The following is a 15,477-nucleotide window of genomic DNA, read 5'->3' on the forward strand; positions in this document are numbered from 1 at the left end:
TTATTTTGTGGGTTAAAAGTAAATTTTTGAAATTTTGTCAGGATATAAATATCCCTCCTCCTCTTCAAATCGATTTTAAGTTTTCAAACCCTAATCCCTCTTTCGATCATCTTCTTCAAAATTCCCTCAATTTTCAAAACCCTTTGTTTCATCAAACGTAATGGCTCGATCAAAGTACATTCCTTTCGTCCTTGTCCCCACAGCAAACATGATTTGTGCTACAGAGATTAAAGGTAATAAGGATGTTATGGTTTCTGCTAATAACCGAGTTGCTTGTGATTCAATTCCAGAGAATTTTGCTAACGAAGGATACGAGGAGTTGATTCAGTTTATGCACAATCATCCATTGAAGGACGCATTCTTCAAAACAACAACGATGTTTCCAGAATTGCTTGCTGAATTTTGGTATACATGTGTTGATGACAGGGAGGCACGAACACTCACAGGCACATATCGTAATGGTAACAATACTCTTGTTCTTACTGAGAATCACTTGAGGTTAGCTTTGAATTTACCTATGCGTGACAATTTTGTTAGGACACCTTCTAAGTCTGCTGCAAGGTTAAGTTTTAATTTAGTTGGTCAACCGTTGACTGATTCAACTGTTAAGACTAGCATGTTTACACCTAGGTGGATGTTTATGTTATCTAATGTTGTGAGAAGTTTGAGTTTTAAGAGTCGAAGTTTGACAGAGATCAATGATTTTGAAGCTTATTTGTTTCATGCCATAGTGACTGGAAGAAACATTGATTTTGCTCGCTTGTATTTTAATGAGTTGTTGGTGCTTACTGAGAAAACACCCAGGGATCACAATGTTCCTTTTATAAGGTTTTTGAGTTTAATGATGGAACAAGCTATACATCCTAATTTATATGATGGGCTAAAGGTGTTGAGAATTTATGAGTATACAGCTTTTCCTGAATGCAGTTCAAGGATGTTTCATAACCATATTAACAATGATGCTGAAGTTGCTCTTACTCCAGCAATGCTGCAATGGGTCAACATTGGTCAACCTGACCAACCTGATCAACCTATAGCTCTTGAGCAATCAGGATCTGAAGGGGCATCTCCTGCAGGGTCTGAGCAATCAGGGTCTGTAGAAGATCACAACATTGATCAACCAATCATAGAGTCTGAGCAATCAGATTCTACCCCCCAGTTACTCCACCCCATGTTGTTCAACAAACTGAGCAGGCTGAAGGGATGAATGAGGAAATCCCACTTAATTCAAACCCACCTTCTCCCACTGCTCTTGAAAAAATTACTCCATCAACCAACCTTATGAGCTCACCAGCTCATAATGAGAATGTTCACATACTTAAAAACTTAGTTGATTCAGCACCCATGGATTCACATCAAAAATCTATTAGGCAAGGTGCTACAAGTACAACTCCATCACCTCTGCTAGAGGTTGGTGAAGGGAGTACTTTGACCCAACCTGAACTAACTAGGTTAGTAAACTTGGATTCCCACGTTACCGTTGCTGAGAAAACCCCCTCAGTTAACTTAATTCAAGAAGTCCCAATCCTGGACTCATCAAACCAAACTCAAACTCCAGTTTCAATGGCTAAACCTACAGTTACCTCAGACACAAGTCTGCCACTCCTCTCTCCAAATATCCAATCCTTACAATTGCTAGCACAGGCTGCCAATGTTTCATCCATGTCACAGGATGAAATACAGGTCTCCAACCCTTCTATGTCCAGGGATCGCCCTACTTATCACCAGGAAGGTTGTAAGGACATGCAAACTTTACCCCTAAACATTGGTTCCACTTCACAGGCTGAGGCACCAGTCAATGTGGTTGGCCTGAATCAGGCTTTGACTACTATGACTAAGAAGTTTGATGTCAAACTTTTGGGTGTGCAGTCTCAAATTGATAAAATTAATCTTAACTTGAACAATAATTTGGTTTATAGACATGAATTGATGGAGGTTAGGAGGGTGATAGGGGATGTGCAGGGTTTGGGTGATTCTAATGATGCAGTAAGTGTGACAGCTATTGGTGACAGGTTGAATGTTTTGGAAAAGAACATGGAGGGTGTTGAGGAGATTAAGGAGTGTTTTACAGGTTTTGCTTCAGATATTAAGTCACTCCAAGACCAACAAGCTGAGATCTGGAGGTTTTTATCTACTCTCTCTGTTGATGATGTCAAAAAGGGGGAGAAAAGGAAAAGGGTAGAAGGTGAAGGTGTTGAGGGGGAGTCTTCAAAAAGAGCTCAGGTTGAGGGGGAGATACAGGTTCAGGGGGAGGATGGTAATGATGCTCGAATGGATGATGCTGAAGTGGTTATTGCTGAAGTTGAAACTCAAGGGGTTGACACTCAGGAGGATACTCAGGTGAATGCTCAAGTGGTTGTTGCTAGTGATACTCAGACAGGTGCAGGTGCATGTGATGTTCAAACAAGTGATGTTGGTAATGTTTAAGGGAATGCTATTGTTGTTGCAGCTGTGCAAGATAAGTTAAGGACTCTGATGAACAAAAGGTTCAGGTTCAGGAGATATGAAGGGGATGTGGTCAAGGTTGAAATTGTTAGATCAGAAGTTGAAGGTGTAACTTTGTTGTTGACAATGACACATCTACCTGACAGTAGGTTAAAAATGAAATTGAACCACATTATTCGTTTAGGGTTCTGTGAATGGAGAGGTTTAGCTCTTTGTATTCAAAAGTGTGAAGATGATCAAACTGTTGTGAAAGAGGTTTTGAAGAAAGTTTGTAATCTGGTGCATTTGGTATTTGAAGAAGGTTTTATAAGTTTGAAAGATTATGAAGTATTTTGTGGTATGTTTGAGTTAGAGATGAAGGAGAGGAGAGTTAAAGGTCATGTAGAAAGGTATTCTGTTCCAGAGCATCTAGAGTTTGTTGATGATAGTTATGTCGAGTATTTGGATGCTTTAATGTTCAAAACAACTGGTAATCAAAGAATGATGATAAGAGTTGATCAATTTAAAGGAGCAGGTATTGAATTGTTGCTTGGCTTGTTGACTAGGTGTGTGACAGAGCAGACTCACCCCTTCAGAGTTAAATTGGTGAAGCACTTGTATAGTAAGCTGTCTATGTTGAAGAGTATTAGGTCTATGAAGAGCAAGTGCAAATTGATTGAAAGGGAGTATGCAAAACTGAAGGAATAGGTAAACAGGTGGTTTTGACATCATCAGATAGGGGGAGATTGTTGGAAAAATGATCTGATGAGTCAAAGTGTTTTGCAGGAGTTAGAGTCTGGAGTCCTAGAGTCTGAAGTTGCAGATTCTGATAAAGTCAACGTTTTGATTACTTGATGATTAAGCTATGGAAAATTCTGGAGATTTGTTTAAATATTAAGAAGATTGTGTTTTGATTCTGTGTTATCTCTAGAAGATAAATTTTGCATTGTTTAGAATATTTGTTAGTTTTAAGTTTATCTTTTCTTAAGTTTTAGTCAAGTAGTTTAGGAAACCAAATCTTCAAGATTTGGTTTAACTCTGTATAAATAGGGGTACGGTTCATTATGATGATGCATCTTTTGCACAAAATACTTTATCTTTCATATATTTTCAATTCGTGTTCTCTCAATTGTCTGTTCGTATAATTCATATTCATTGTTCTATTGAGAGTCTGGTGTTCATAGTTGAATACTGTGAACTAACACATTAAGTTTTATTATTCATTAAAATCACAGTTTTTCTTTTTTGGCGATAAAACAAAAACTATATATAATCAAAGAACTTCCAGATGAAAAACCTATCAACACATACAAATCAACGAAAACTCGGCTAGACTCTAAAAGAGAAAGCGGACAAAGACCTCAAAACTTATCCAATATTTTTTTTGCACCTAGCTCACTGCTCACGCTTGTAAACGTAAACAATAATACAAATGAAAACCCTTCAAATGGTCATTTTTATATCCCCAATTCATATAAACACATTTTGATGGAATTCAACAGTACATCATCTCTTCGACGACGGTGCCCAAGTTCATCAACGCTAATAGGAGCCCTAGTTCATCTACGCATCAATACTTTTCTACTCAAAGCATCGTCATCTTCAGGCTTTCGTGGGTGTCTTGGTTTAATTTTGTTGTCTTCTTTCCATCCACCAAACTTTTGATGGTTCCTACAAATACATATCAATCGTTGGATAGAATTATTCGCGCAAACATCACAAGTTTAGCCTATCGGCAACACAATTTTTTATTAGTCAACCGAGATACTATAGTGTATTTTAAGAATTGATATCGTCAAATATTGTATTTTATGTAAAGATTAGTATTCCTCTTTTGTAGCCTTAGTTTGTTATTAGATTGGAGCCAAAGGCACTGTATGGATATATATTGTACTCGTGACACAGCAAGAATACACACAGAAATTATTTTTCATATCTCCTTCTTTCATGGTATCAGAGCAAAACAAGATCCCATCTTTTTTTTTCACTCGTTATTTTCCTCCATCTTCAACATGTCTTCTGATCTATCTAAACTTCACCAATTAACCATATTCTTCTTTCTGTACCTATCAAACTCGAATTAGAAACCAGTCAATACAATGCTTGGAGTGAACTTTTTCGCACTCACTGCAAAGCACAAGATTTACTTGCTCATCTTACCTCAGAAACACTCCCTGCCACAACCTCTTCTAAAGCAACCGATCTCACTCAAGAAATCTGGGACAGACAAGATGCAATTGTCCTACAATGGATCTATGCAACCATCTCACATGGCTTACTTAAAATGATTCTGGAAAAAGATCTTACCGCAAAGAAAGCGTGGGATCGCCTCAAAAGCATCTTTCAAGACAATCAACACTCCCGTGCCTTAGCTCTTATGAATCAATTCACCAACTGCAAGGTTGATAATTTCACCAATATCTCCGCTTACTGTAAGGAACTAAAGTCCCTTTCTGACCAACTTGCTGATGTTGGAACAACCATAGAACCTGCGAATTTAGTTCTTCAATTAGTTGCAGGTTTGAACAAAAATTATGGAACAATTGCAACACACATCAATCAAATGGAGAAACTACCCACCTTCTATGAAGCGAGATCCAAATTGATTCTTGAAGAATCAATGAAAAATCAACAAGCGGTAATGACAGCTTTACAAAACTCTAGCACCGCTATGCTTGCTTCAACTGATTCGAAAGAATCCCAACCCAATCAGGCTAACCGGAATTCTAATTACACTCGCAACACCAGTAATCGAGGTCGTGGTGGTCGTAATGGCAGCAACAATGGTGGTCGAGGTCGTGGCTATGGTAGAGGTAGGGGACGCAATTTCTGGAATGGCAACAATTGGAATGGGGGCGCCTGGAATGGTAACACTCAGTGGACTAGAACCAACACCAATTTGGCTCCTTTTAATACCGGCCCAAATCCTCACAATTCTCCTTGGGCTTCTCAATCTTCTCCCTGCCCATACCCCTCTACTCCATGGGCTCGATCTGGTAATCTAAATAACAGTAATGGGCTGCTTGGGCCACGTCCACAGGCTCATCTAGCATCAAATGGCTTGACTACCCCTATGCTGCGACTAATATTGACCAAGCATTGTATACCATGTCACTCAACCCTCCCGACAATGATTGGTACATGGACACGGGGGCATCGTCTCACATGTCAGGTAATCGAGGTACACTATCTCCCTATTTTAATTTGAGCATACCGAAACATGTTCTTGTTGGGAATGGCAATACACTTCCCATTCGTGGTATAGGTACTACTCGCTTAAACTCGCCCTATCCACCATTTCTTTTAAAAAACGTTCTTCATGTACCCAATATCGTTAAAAATTTGTTATCCGTTAGAAAATTATCAACTGACAATAATCTTGCACTCACTTTTGACCCTTTTGGTTTTACTGTGAAGGATTTCAGGACAGGAATCCCCATTATGAGATGTGACAGCACTGGCGACCTCTACCCGCTCACCCAATCTGCTGTCCGCCAACTTAGCTCTCCAGTCACTTTTCTTGCTTTGCTCAAGATATTTGGCACTGCCATCTAGGACACCCCATTTCCAACATTCTTCGTTTTTTAATAAAAAGTCTATTAATGTCATAACCCGTCCTTAACCATAAGAACGAGTTAGATAACGTATGATTTCATTGTGAGGTATTGACCTCTATATGCGACATTTTTAAAAGAACAACTGCATTTATTTTACATTACAAACCATAACTCTTATTTTAATACAAGCTTTAGACAATAAAAAGATGACTATCGTTTAGCGATAATCTTAGACTTACAAACTTTACATGTGATGATAACAATACGATTTCTAGCATATTTTACATTACAAATCCTCCGATATGCAGTTTTATTTTTGAAACAAATATGCATACTCAAGATCTTGTTTAAATTCAACATGTTGCAGCGAAAGCTTTTAGTTATCACCTGAGAATAAACATGCTTAAAACGTCAACATAAAGTTGGTGAGATATAGGTTTAATGCCGGCAGCAATATATATATATATATAGACCACAAGATTTCATATATAAACATTTTAATAAAAATATTCTAAGTGGTTGAGCACTTGGTAACCATACTTAACATTTAATCACGTCGCATATTCCCTTTATTATGAAATCTTACTACACCGTACCAAGTGTAGTCACGAAACGAAGTACTGTGCAACCGTTGAATACTGGTCGTCCAGTCCGGTTGGGGTTGTCAGGCCCGATAGATCTATCAACAGGATTCGCGTTTACAATACCGCTGTAAATAACAGTTACCAAGCTACAGGGAAGTATGCCAGTGGTACAACTCAACGTAGAATATATTTTTCAGTTACTTGTGTCCATATCGTAAAACATAAAATACATGTATTCTCATCCCGAAATATTTAGAGTTTAAAAGTGGGACTATATACTCACTTTCGTCTTGAAGATATGTAATTTTGACTTGGTCTCCGATTGATATCACGAACCTATCCATATATAATATATCAATACCTTTTCTTTTTAAACAAACGTCACATATATATACTTATAATACTTTTAATACTTTTAATAATTCCTTAGTCCGTAGTTAGCAGTCCGATGTTAGTAATTCAATTTTAAATGGTTCATTTTTAGGTGTTTAATAAACCCCCAATGAAATAAATAAAAACCCCCATCGTATATGTATTGGTCGAGATTAATCTTGACCCACGGTACCGGTGTTGTCAAATGACGTGTTACGTACATAAAGTACCGGTGTTGTCAAATGACGTGTTGCGTACAATCATGGGATCTTATGATTAATCTTCTCGTATTGTTTACGGGTGATCCTGAACCATATAAAATTAAATTATGAGTACATATATATAAAATATCATGTTATTTTAAAAAGATGTGATTTATTTAATTTTCTCCAATTATTTTCGTAGCTAAACTAGTCTTAGATATCCGATCTCGTTTTGGTCATAGTTTCTTCGTTACAACTCCGTTTTCGTTGATTCAACTTGCCACTTCCTTGGATCGAGTCCCTCTTTAAGACTATGAACTGTAAATACCTTAGTTTGTATTCGAAATCACAGGTCATAGGTCAAACTTTAGTGAAACTTATGAAGTTAATCATTTTTGTTACAAAAATATCATTTAATGACCATTTTTCTAAAAATACTTATACTTTGAATTAAATCATAAAATTTTTATGTGTCATCATATTCATAAGAAATATCATTTTTCCAGAATATAAACCTCCAATTCAAAGTTCAAGATGGTTTTTAATTATCCAACCCAAAACAGCCCCCGGTTACACTCCGACGTCGTAAAAACAGTTTTTAAGGTGTTCTTTGAAAAACCAAATTATACCTTGTTAAATTAGCATATATTTAAGTTATATTACAGGTCTTGAAGTATTTTAAAAGTTAAGTTAGAAGGATCTATTTAGTTTGCAAACAAGTTTGAAAACATTCAAACTATGTTCTTGTTGTTAAAATTTTATACCACAAAATAAGATAGCTATATATATATGAATCGAATAAGGTTATGAACATAGTTACTACCTCAAGTTCCTTGGACAAGGTTGCTGTAAAAGAGGAGTAAGAACCTAGAATTAAAAGGGTGATGGAATTGGATGAAAGATTGGAAGTAAGTTTGTGTTCTTGGAAAGGATTCTTGAAGTGTTTTTGTAAGGGTTTTCTTATGGTGATTAAGGCTTGTTTCTATGGCTAGATCTTCATGGTTTCTTGCTGAATGGTTATGGAGTTTAAAGTTCTTGAAAGAGTGTGTGTTTTTAGGTAGAAAATGGAAGTTAAAATGAATCAAAATGATGATCCATGAAGCTTATTAAAAACGTGATATGGGGGGGTATATGGACAAAATTTTAAAGCTTGTAATCTTGTGTATTTGTCAAACAATCATACAAAAGCAATTACCTTATACATAAGGCATGAACAAGGGCTGGTTAGGTGGTGATTTGATGTGTATATACCAATAGTAAATACGTATAGAAGTTAGGTATGATACGAGTACATATACTCTAGATATACGTATAGAAATCTTGTGAAAAATAGAATGAGGATTCAAATATAGCTATCTTTTGTGAATACACTTATATGATTTTATGTATTTAAGTCCTTAAAAGTGATTAAATACATTACATATACGATATATGTATAAACATTATAGGTTATAAGTATTTATGTCAAATAACGTTACGTATGGTTATCGTTTTGAAAACTTAAGTTAGTAGTTTCAAAATATACTTATAACTTATTGTTATTAATACAAAATGAGATATTAAAACATTCATTAATCATGTTAAATATGTATATATACATATATATACACAAACGTATAATTATCATATATTGTATAGTTCGTGATATCATCGGTCAAACTAGACGGTCAAACGTTGTGTAAATCTCTTTTCGGAAACATAAATCTCAACAATTTGGATTGCTTATCATGTTGGTAAGGTTTAATTTATGTAAATATTAATCTTATAAGTATAGAATGATCGAAAAAGTGCGGGTCGTTACATTACCTCCCCGTTAAATAAATTTCGTCCCGAAATTTTAAAATTGTACCTATTTTGCGTCATCGAGAAACAAGTGTGGATACTTTTGTTTCATCTGATCCTCTCGTTCCCAAGTAAACTCAGGACCTCTTCGAGCATTCCAACGAACCTTAACGATCGGTATGTTGCTCTGCTTGAGCTGTTTAACTTCACGGTCCATGATTTCGATTGGTTCTTCGATGAATTGTAGTTTCTCATCGACATGGATTTCTTCAAGAGGAATGGTGAGATCTTCCTTTGCAAGACACTTCTTAAGGTTTGAGACGTGAAATGTATTATGTACTCCGACGAGTTGTTGTGGTAACTCGAGTCGATAAGCTACCGGTCCAATGCGTTCGATAATCTTGAACGGGCCTACATATCTTGGGTTCAGTTTACCCCTTTTTCCGAAGCGTATTACACCTTTCCACGGTGACACCTTTAACATAACCATGTCTCCGATCTGAAACTCTAATGGTTTCCTTCGAACATCGGCGTAGCTCTTTTGGCGACTACGGGCTGTTTTCAATCTCTCCTTGATTTGTACTATCTTCTCATTCATTTCGTGTATGATCTCGGGACCAGTTAATTGTCGATCTCCTACTTCATTCCAACAAATAGGAGATCTACACTTCCTTCCGTACAATGCTTCGAATGGCGCAGCTTTAATGCTCGCATGATAACTATTATTATACGAGAATTCTGCTAATGGTAGATATTTATCCCATCTGTTTCCAAAATCGATCACACATGCCCTGAGCATGTCTTCAAGAGTCTGAATCGTTCTTTCACTCTGCCCGTCGGTTTGCGGATGATACGCGGTACTCATATCCAAACGAGTTCCTAGGGCCTCCTGTAGTGATTGCCAGAACTTTGATGTAAATCTACTATCACGATCGGATATAATGGAAATAGGTATTCCATGCCTTGAAACAACTTCCTTTATATACAATCGTAATAGTTTCTCCATTCTATCCGTTTCCTTTATAGGCAAGAAATGTGCAGACTTGGTGAGACGATCAACAATCACCCAAATGGTGTCGTATCCCCAGGCAGTCTTTGGTAACTTCGTGATGAAATCCATGGTAATACCATCCCATTTCCATTCTGGGATTTCTGGTTGTTGAAGTAACCCTGACGGCTTCTGGTGTTCAGATTTGACTTTGGAACAAGTTAAACATTCCCCAACATATGTTGCAACGTCTGTCTTTAAATTAGGCCACCAATAATGTGTCTTAAGATCTTGGTACATCTTTCCAACTCCAGGATGTATCGAGTATATTGTCTTATGTGCCTCATTCAATATCAACTTCCTTAATCCACCCAACTTCGGTACCCAAATACGGTTTGCAAAATATCGAATTCCATCTTCCCGTATAACGAGTTGCTTCTCATACTTCTTCATTATTTCATTTCCTATATTTTCTTTAGTAAGTGCTTCTCGTTGAACTTCTTTGATTTGTGAGTTGAGATTCATGCGAATTTTTATGTTCATCGCTCGTACTCGAATTGGTTCTCGTTCCTTTCTGCTTAGAGCGTCAGCCACCACGTTCGCTTTCCCGGGATGATAACGAATTTGACAATCATAGTCATTTATTAACTCAACCCACCTACGTTGCCTCATGTTCAGCTGTTTTTGATCGAAAATATGTTGAAGGCTTTTATGATCAGTAAACACAGTGCATTTAACCCCATACATGTTGGGATTTAACAAGTTCATATATCTTAAAACCTTTTAAGAATCATAAAACCGGAAGCGTGTAATTACCAATTAACTTGTTAATCTTTAAACCAATTTAAAGTTAAATCCTAATTGGATCAAGTTGTGAACATAAGCTTACAAATTAACAAGAAAAGATAGAGTTTCAATGAAATGTCCCGTTCTTATTGATTAAAAACGTTCCATATTAATTGATTTCGTTGCGAGGTTTTGACCTCCATATGAGACGTTTTTCAAAGACTGCATTCATTTTTAAAACAAACCATAACCTTTATTTCATAAATAAAGGTTTAAAAAGCTTTACGTAGATTATCAAATAATGATAATCTAAAATATCCTGTTTACACACGACCATTACATAATGGTTTACAATACAAATATGTTACATCGAATTCAGTTTCTTGAATGCAGTTTTTACACAATATCATACAAACATGGACTCCAAATCTTGTCCTTATTTTAGTATGCAACAGCGGAAGCTCTTAATATTCACCTGAGAATAAACATGCTTTAAACGTCAACAAAAATGTTGGTGAGTTATAGGTTTAACCTATATATATCAAATCGTAACAATAGACCACAAGATTTCATATTTCAATACACATCCCATACATAGAGATAAAAATCATTCATATGGTGAACACCTGGTAACCGACAATAACAAGATGCATATATAAGAATATCCCCATCATTCCGGGACACCCTTCGGATATGATATAAATTTCGAAGTACTAAAGCATCCGGTACTTTGGATGGGGTTTGTTAAGCCCAATAGATCTATCTTTAGGATTCGCGTCAATTAGGGTGTCTGTTCCCTAATTCTTAGATTACCAGACTTAATAAAAAGGGGCATATTCGATTTCGATAATTCAACCATAGAATGTAGTTTCACGTACTTGTGTCTATTTTGTAAATCATTTATAAAACCTGCATGTATTCTCATCCCAAAAATATTAGATTTTAAAAGTGGGACTATAACTCACTTTCACAGATTTTTACTTCGTCGGGAAGTAAGACTTGGCCACTGGTTGATTCACGAACCTATAACAATATATACATATATATCAAAGTATGTTCAAAATATATTTACAACACTTTTAATATATTTTGATGTTTTAAGTTTATTAAGTCAGCTGTCCTCGTTAGTAACCTACAACTAGTTGTCCACAGTTAGATGTACAGAAATAAATAGATAAATATTATCTTGAATCAATCCACGACCCAGTGTATACGTATCTCAGTATTGATCACAACTCAAACTATATATATTTTGGAATCAACCTCAACCCTGTATAGCTAACTCCAACATTCACATATAGAGTGTCTATGGTTGTTCCGAAATATATATATAGATGTGTCGACATGATAGGTCGAAACATTGTATACGTGTCTATGGTATCTCAAGATTACATAATATATAATACAAGTTGATTAAGTTATGGTTGGAATAGATTTGTTACCAATTTTCACGTAGCTAAAATGAGAAAAATTATCCAATCTTGTTTTGCCCATAACTTCTTCATTTTAAATCCGTTTTGAGTGAATCAAATTGCTATGGTTTCATATTGAACTCTATTTTATGAATCTAAACAGAAAAGTATAGGTTTATAGTCGGAAAAATAAGTTACAAGTCGTTTTTGTAAAGGTAGTCATTTCAGTCGAAAGAACGACGTCTAGATGACCATTTTAGAAAACATACTTCCACTTTGAGTTTAACCATAATTTTTGGATATAGTTTCATGTTCATAATAAAAATCATTTTCTCAGAATAACAACTTTTAAATCAAAGTTTATCATAGTTTTTAATTAACTAACCCAAAACAGCCCGCGGTGTTACTACGACGGCGTAAATCCGGTTTTACGGTGTTTTTCGTGTTTCCAGGTTTTAAATCATTAAGTTAGCATATAATATAGATATAGAACATGTGTTTAGTTGATTTTAAAAGTCAAGTTAGAAGGATTAACTTTTGTTTGCGAACAAGTTTAGAATTAACTAAACTATGTTCTAGTGATTACAAGTTTAAACCTTCGAATAAGATAGCTTTATATGTATGAATCGAATGATGTTATGAACATCATTACTACCTTAAGTTCCTTGGATAAACCTACTGGAAAAGAGAAAAATGGATCTAGCTTCAATGGATCCTTGGATGGCTCGAAGTTCTTGAAGCAGAATCATGACACGAAAACAAGTTCAAGTAAGATCATCACTTGAAATAAGATTGTTATAGTTATAGAAATTGAACCAAAGTTTGAATATGATTATTACCTTGTATTAGAATGATAACCTACTGTAAGAAACAAAGATTTCTTGAGGTTGGATGATCACCTTACAAGATTGGAAGTGAGCTAGCAAACTTGAAAGTATTCTTGATTTTATGAAACTAGAACTTTTGGAATTTATGAAGAACACTTAGAACTTGAAGATAGAACTTGAGAGAGATCAATTAGATGAAGAAAATTGAAGAATGAAAGTGTTTGTAGGTGTTTTTGGTCGTTGGTGTATGGATTAGATATAAAGGATATGTAATTTTGTTTTCATGTAAATAAGTCATGAATGATTACTCATATTTTTGTAATTTTATGAGATATTTCATGCTAGTTGCCAAATGATGGTTCCCACATGTGTTAGGTGACTCACATGGGCTGCTAAGAGCTGATCATTGGAGTGTATATACCAATAGTACATACATCTAAAAGCTGTGTATTGTACGAGTACGAATACGGGTGCATACGAGTAGAATTGTTGATGAAACTGAACGAGGATGTAATTGTAAGCATTTTTGTTAAGTAGAAGTATTTTGATAAGTGTATTGAAGTCTTTCAAAAGTGTATAAATACATATTAAAACACTACATGTATATACATTTTAACTGAGTCGTTAAGTCATCGTTAGTCGTTACATGTAAGTGTTGTTTTGAAACCTTTAGGTTAACGATCTTGTTAAATGTTGTTAACCCAATGTTTATAATATCAAATGAGATTTTAAATTATTATATTATCATGATATTATCATGTATGAATATCTCTTAATATGATATATATACATTAAATGTCTTTACAACGATAATCGTTACATATATGTCTCGTTTAAAAATCATTAAGTTAGTAGTCTTGTTTTTACATATGTAGTTCATTGTTAATATAATTAATGATATGTTTACTTATCATAGTATCATGTTAACTATATATATATCCATATATATGTCATCATATAGTTTTTACAAGTTTTAACGTTCGTGAATCACCGGTCAACTTGGGTGGTCAATTGTCTATATGAAACATATTTCAATTAATCAAGTCTTAACAAGTTTGATTGCTTAACATGTTGGAAACATTTAATCATGTAAATATCAATCTCAATTAATATATATAAACATGGAAAAGTTCGGGTCACTACAGTACCTACCCGTTAAATAAATTTCGTCCCGAAATTTTAAGCTGTTGAAGGTGTTGACGAATCTTCTGGAAATAGATGCGGGTATTTCTTCTTCATCTGATCTTCACGCTCCCAGGTGAACTCGGGTCCTCTACGAGCATTCCATCGAACCTTAACAATTGGTATCTTGTTTTGCTTAAGTCTTTTAACCTCACGATCCATTATTTCGACGGGTTCTTCGATGAATTGAAGTTTTTCGTTGATTTGGATTTCATCTAACGGAATAGTGAGATCTTCTTTAGCAAAACATTTCTTTAAATTCGAGACGTGGAAAGTGTTATGTACAGCCGCGAGTTGTTGAGGTAACTCTAGTCGGTAAGCTACTGGTCCGACACGATCAATAATCTTGAATGGTCCAATATACCTTGGATTTAATTTCCCTCGTTTACCAAATCGAACAACGCCTTTCCAAGGAGCAACTTTAAGCATGACCATCTCTCCAATTTCAAATTCTATATCTTTTCTTTTAATGTCAGCGTAGCTCTTTTGTCGACTTTGGGCGGTTTTCAACCGTTGTTGAATTTGGATGATCTTCTCGGTAGTTTCTTGTATAATCTCCGGACCCGTAATCTGTCTATCCCCCACTTCACTCCAACAAATTGGAGACCTGCACTTTCTACCATAAAGTGCTTCAAACGGCGCCATCTCAATGCTTGAATGGTAGCTGTTGTTGTAGGAAAATTCTGCTAATGGTAGATGTCGATCCCAACTGTTTCCGAAATCAATAACACATGCTCGTAGCATGTCTTCAAGCGTTTGTATCGTCCTTTCGCTCTGCCCATCAGTTTGTGGATGATAGGCAGTACTCATGTCTAGACGAGTTCCTAATGCTTGCTGTAATGTCTGCCAGAATCTTGAAATAAATCTGCCATCCCTATCAGAGATAATAGAGATTGGTATTCCATGTCTGGAGACGACTTCCTTCAAATACAGTCGTGCTAACTTCTCCATCTTGTCATCTTCTCTTATTGGCAGGAAGTGTGCTGATTTGGTGAGACGATCAACTATTACCCAAATAGTATCAAAACCACTTGCAGTCCTTGGCAATTTAGTGATGAAATCCATGGTAATGTTTTCCCATTTCCATTCCGGGATTTCGGGTTGTTGAAGTAGACCTGATGGTTTCGGATGCTCAGCTTTGACCTTAGAACACGTCAAACATTCTCCTACGTATTTAGCAACATCGGCTTTCATACCCGGCCACCAAAAATGTTTCTTGAGATCCTTGTACATCTTCCCCGTTCCAGGATGTATTGAGTATCTGGTTTTATGAGCTTCTCTAAGTACCATTTCTCTCATATCTCCAAATTCTGGTACCCAAATCCTTTCAGCCCTATACCGGGTTCCGTCTTCCCGAATA

Source organism: Rutidosis leptorrhynchoides, chromosome 11 (assembly GCF_046630445.1).
Source record: "Rutidosis leptorrhynchoides isolate AG116_Rl617_1_P2 chromosome 11, CSIRO_AGI_Rlap_v1, whole genome shotgun sequence".
In the NCBI taxonomy this organism is placed as follows: Eukaryota; Viridiplantae; Streptophyta; class Magnoliopsida; order Asterales; family Asteraceae; genus Rutidosis; species Rutidosis leptorrhynchoides.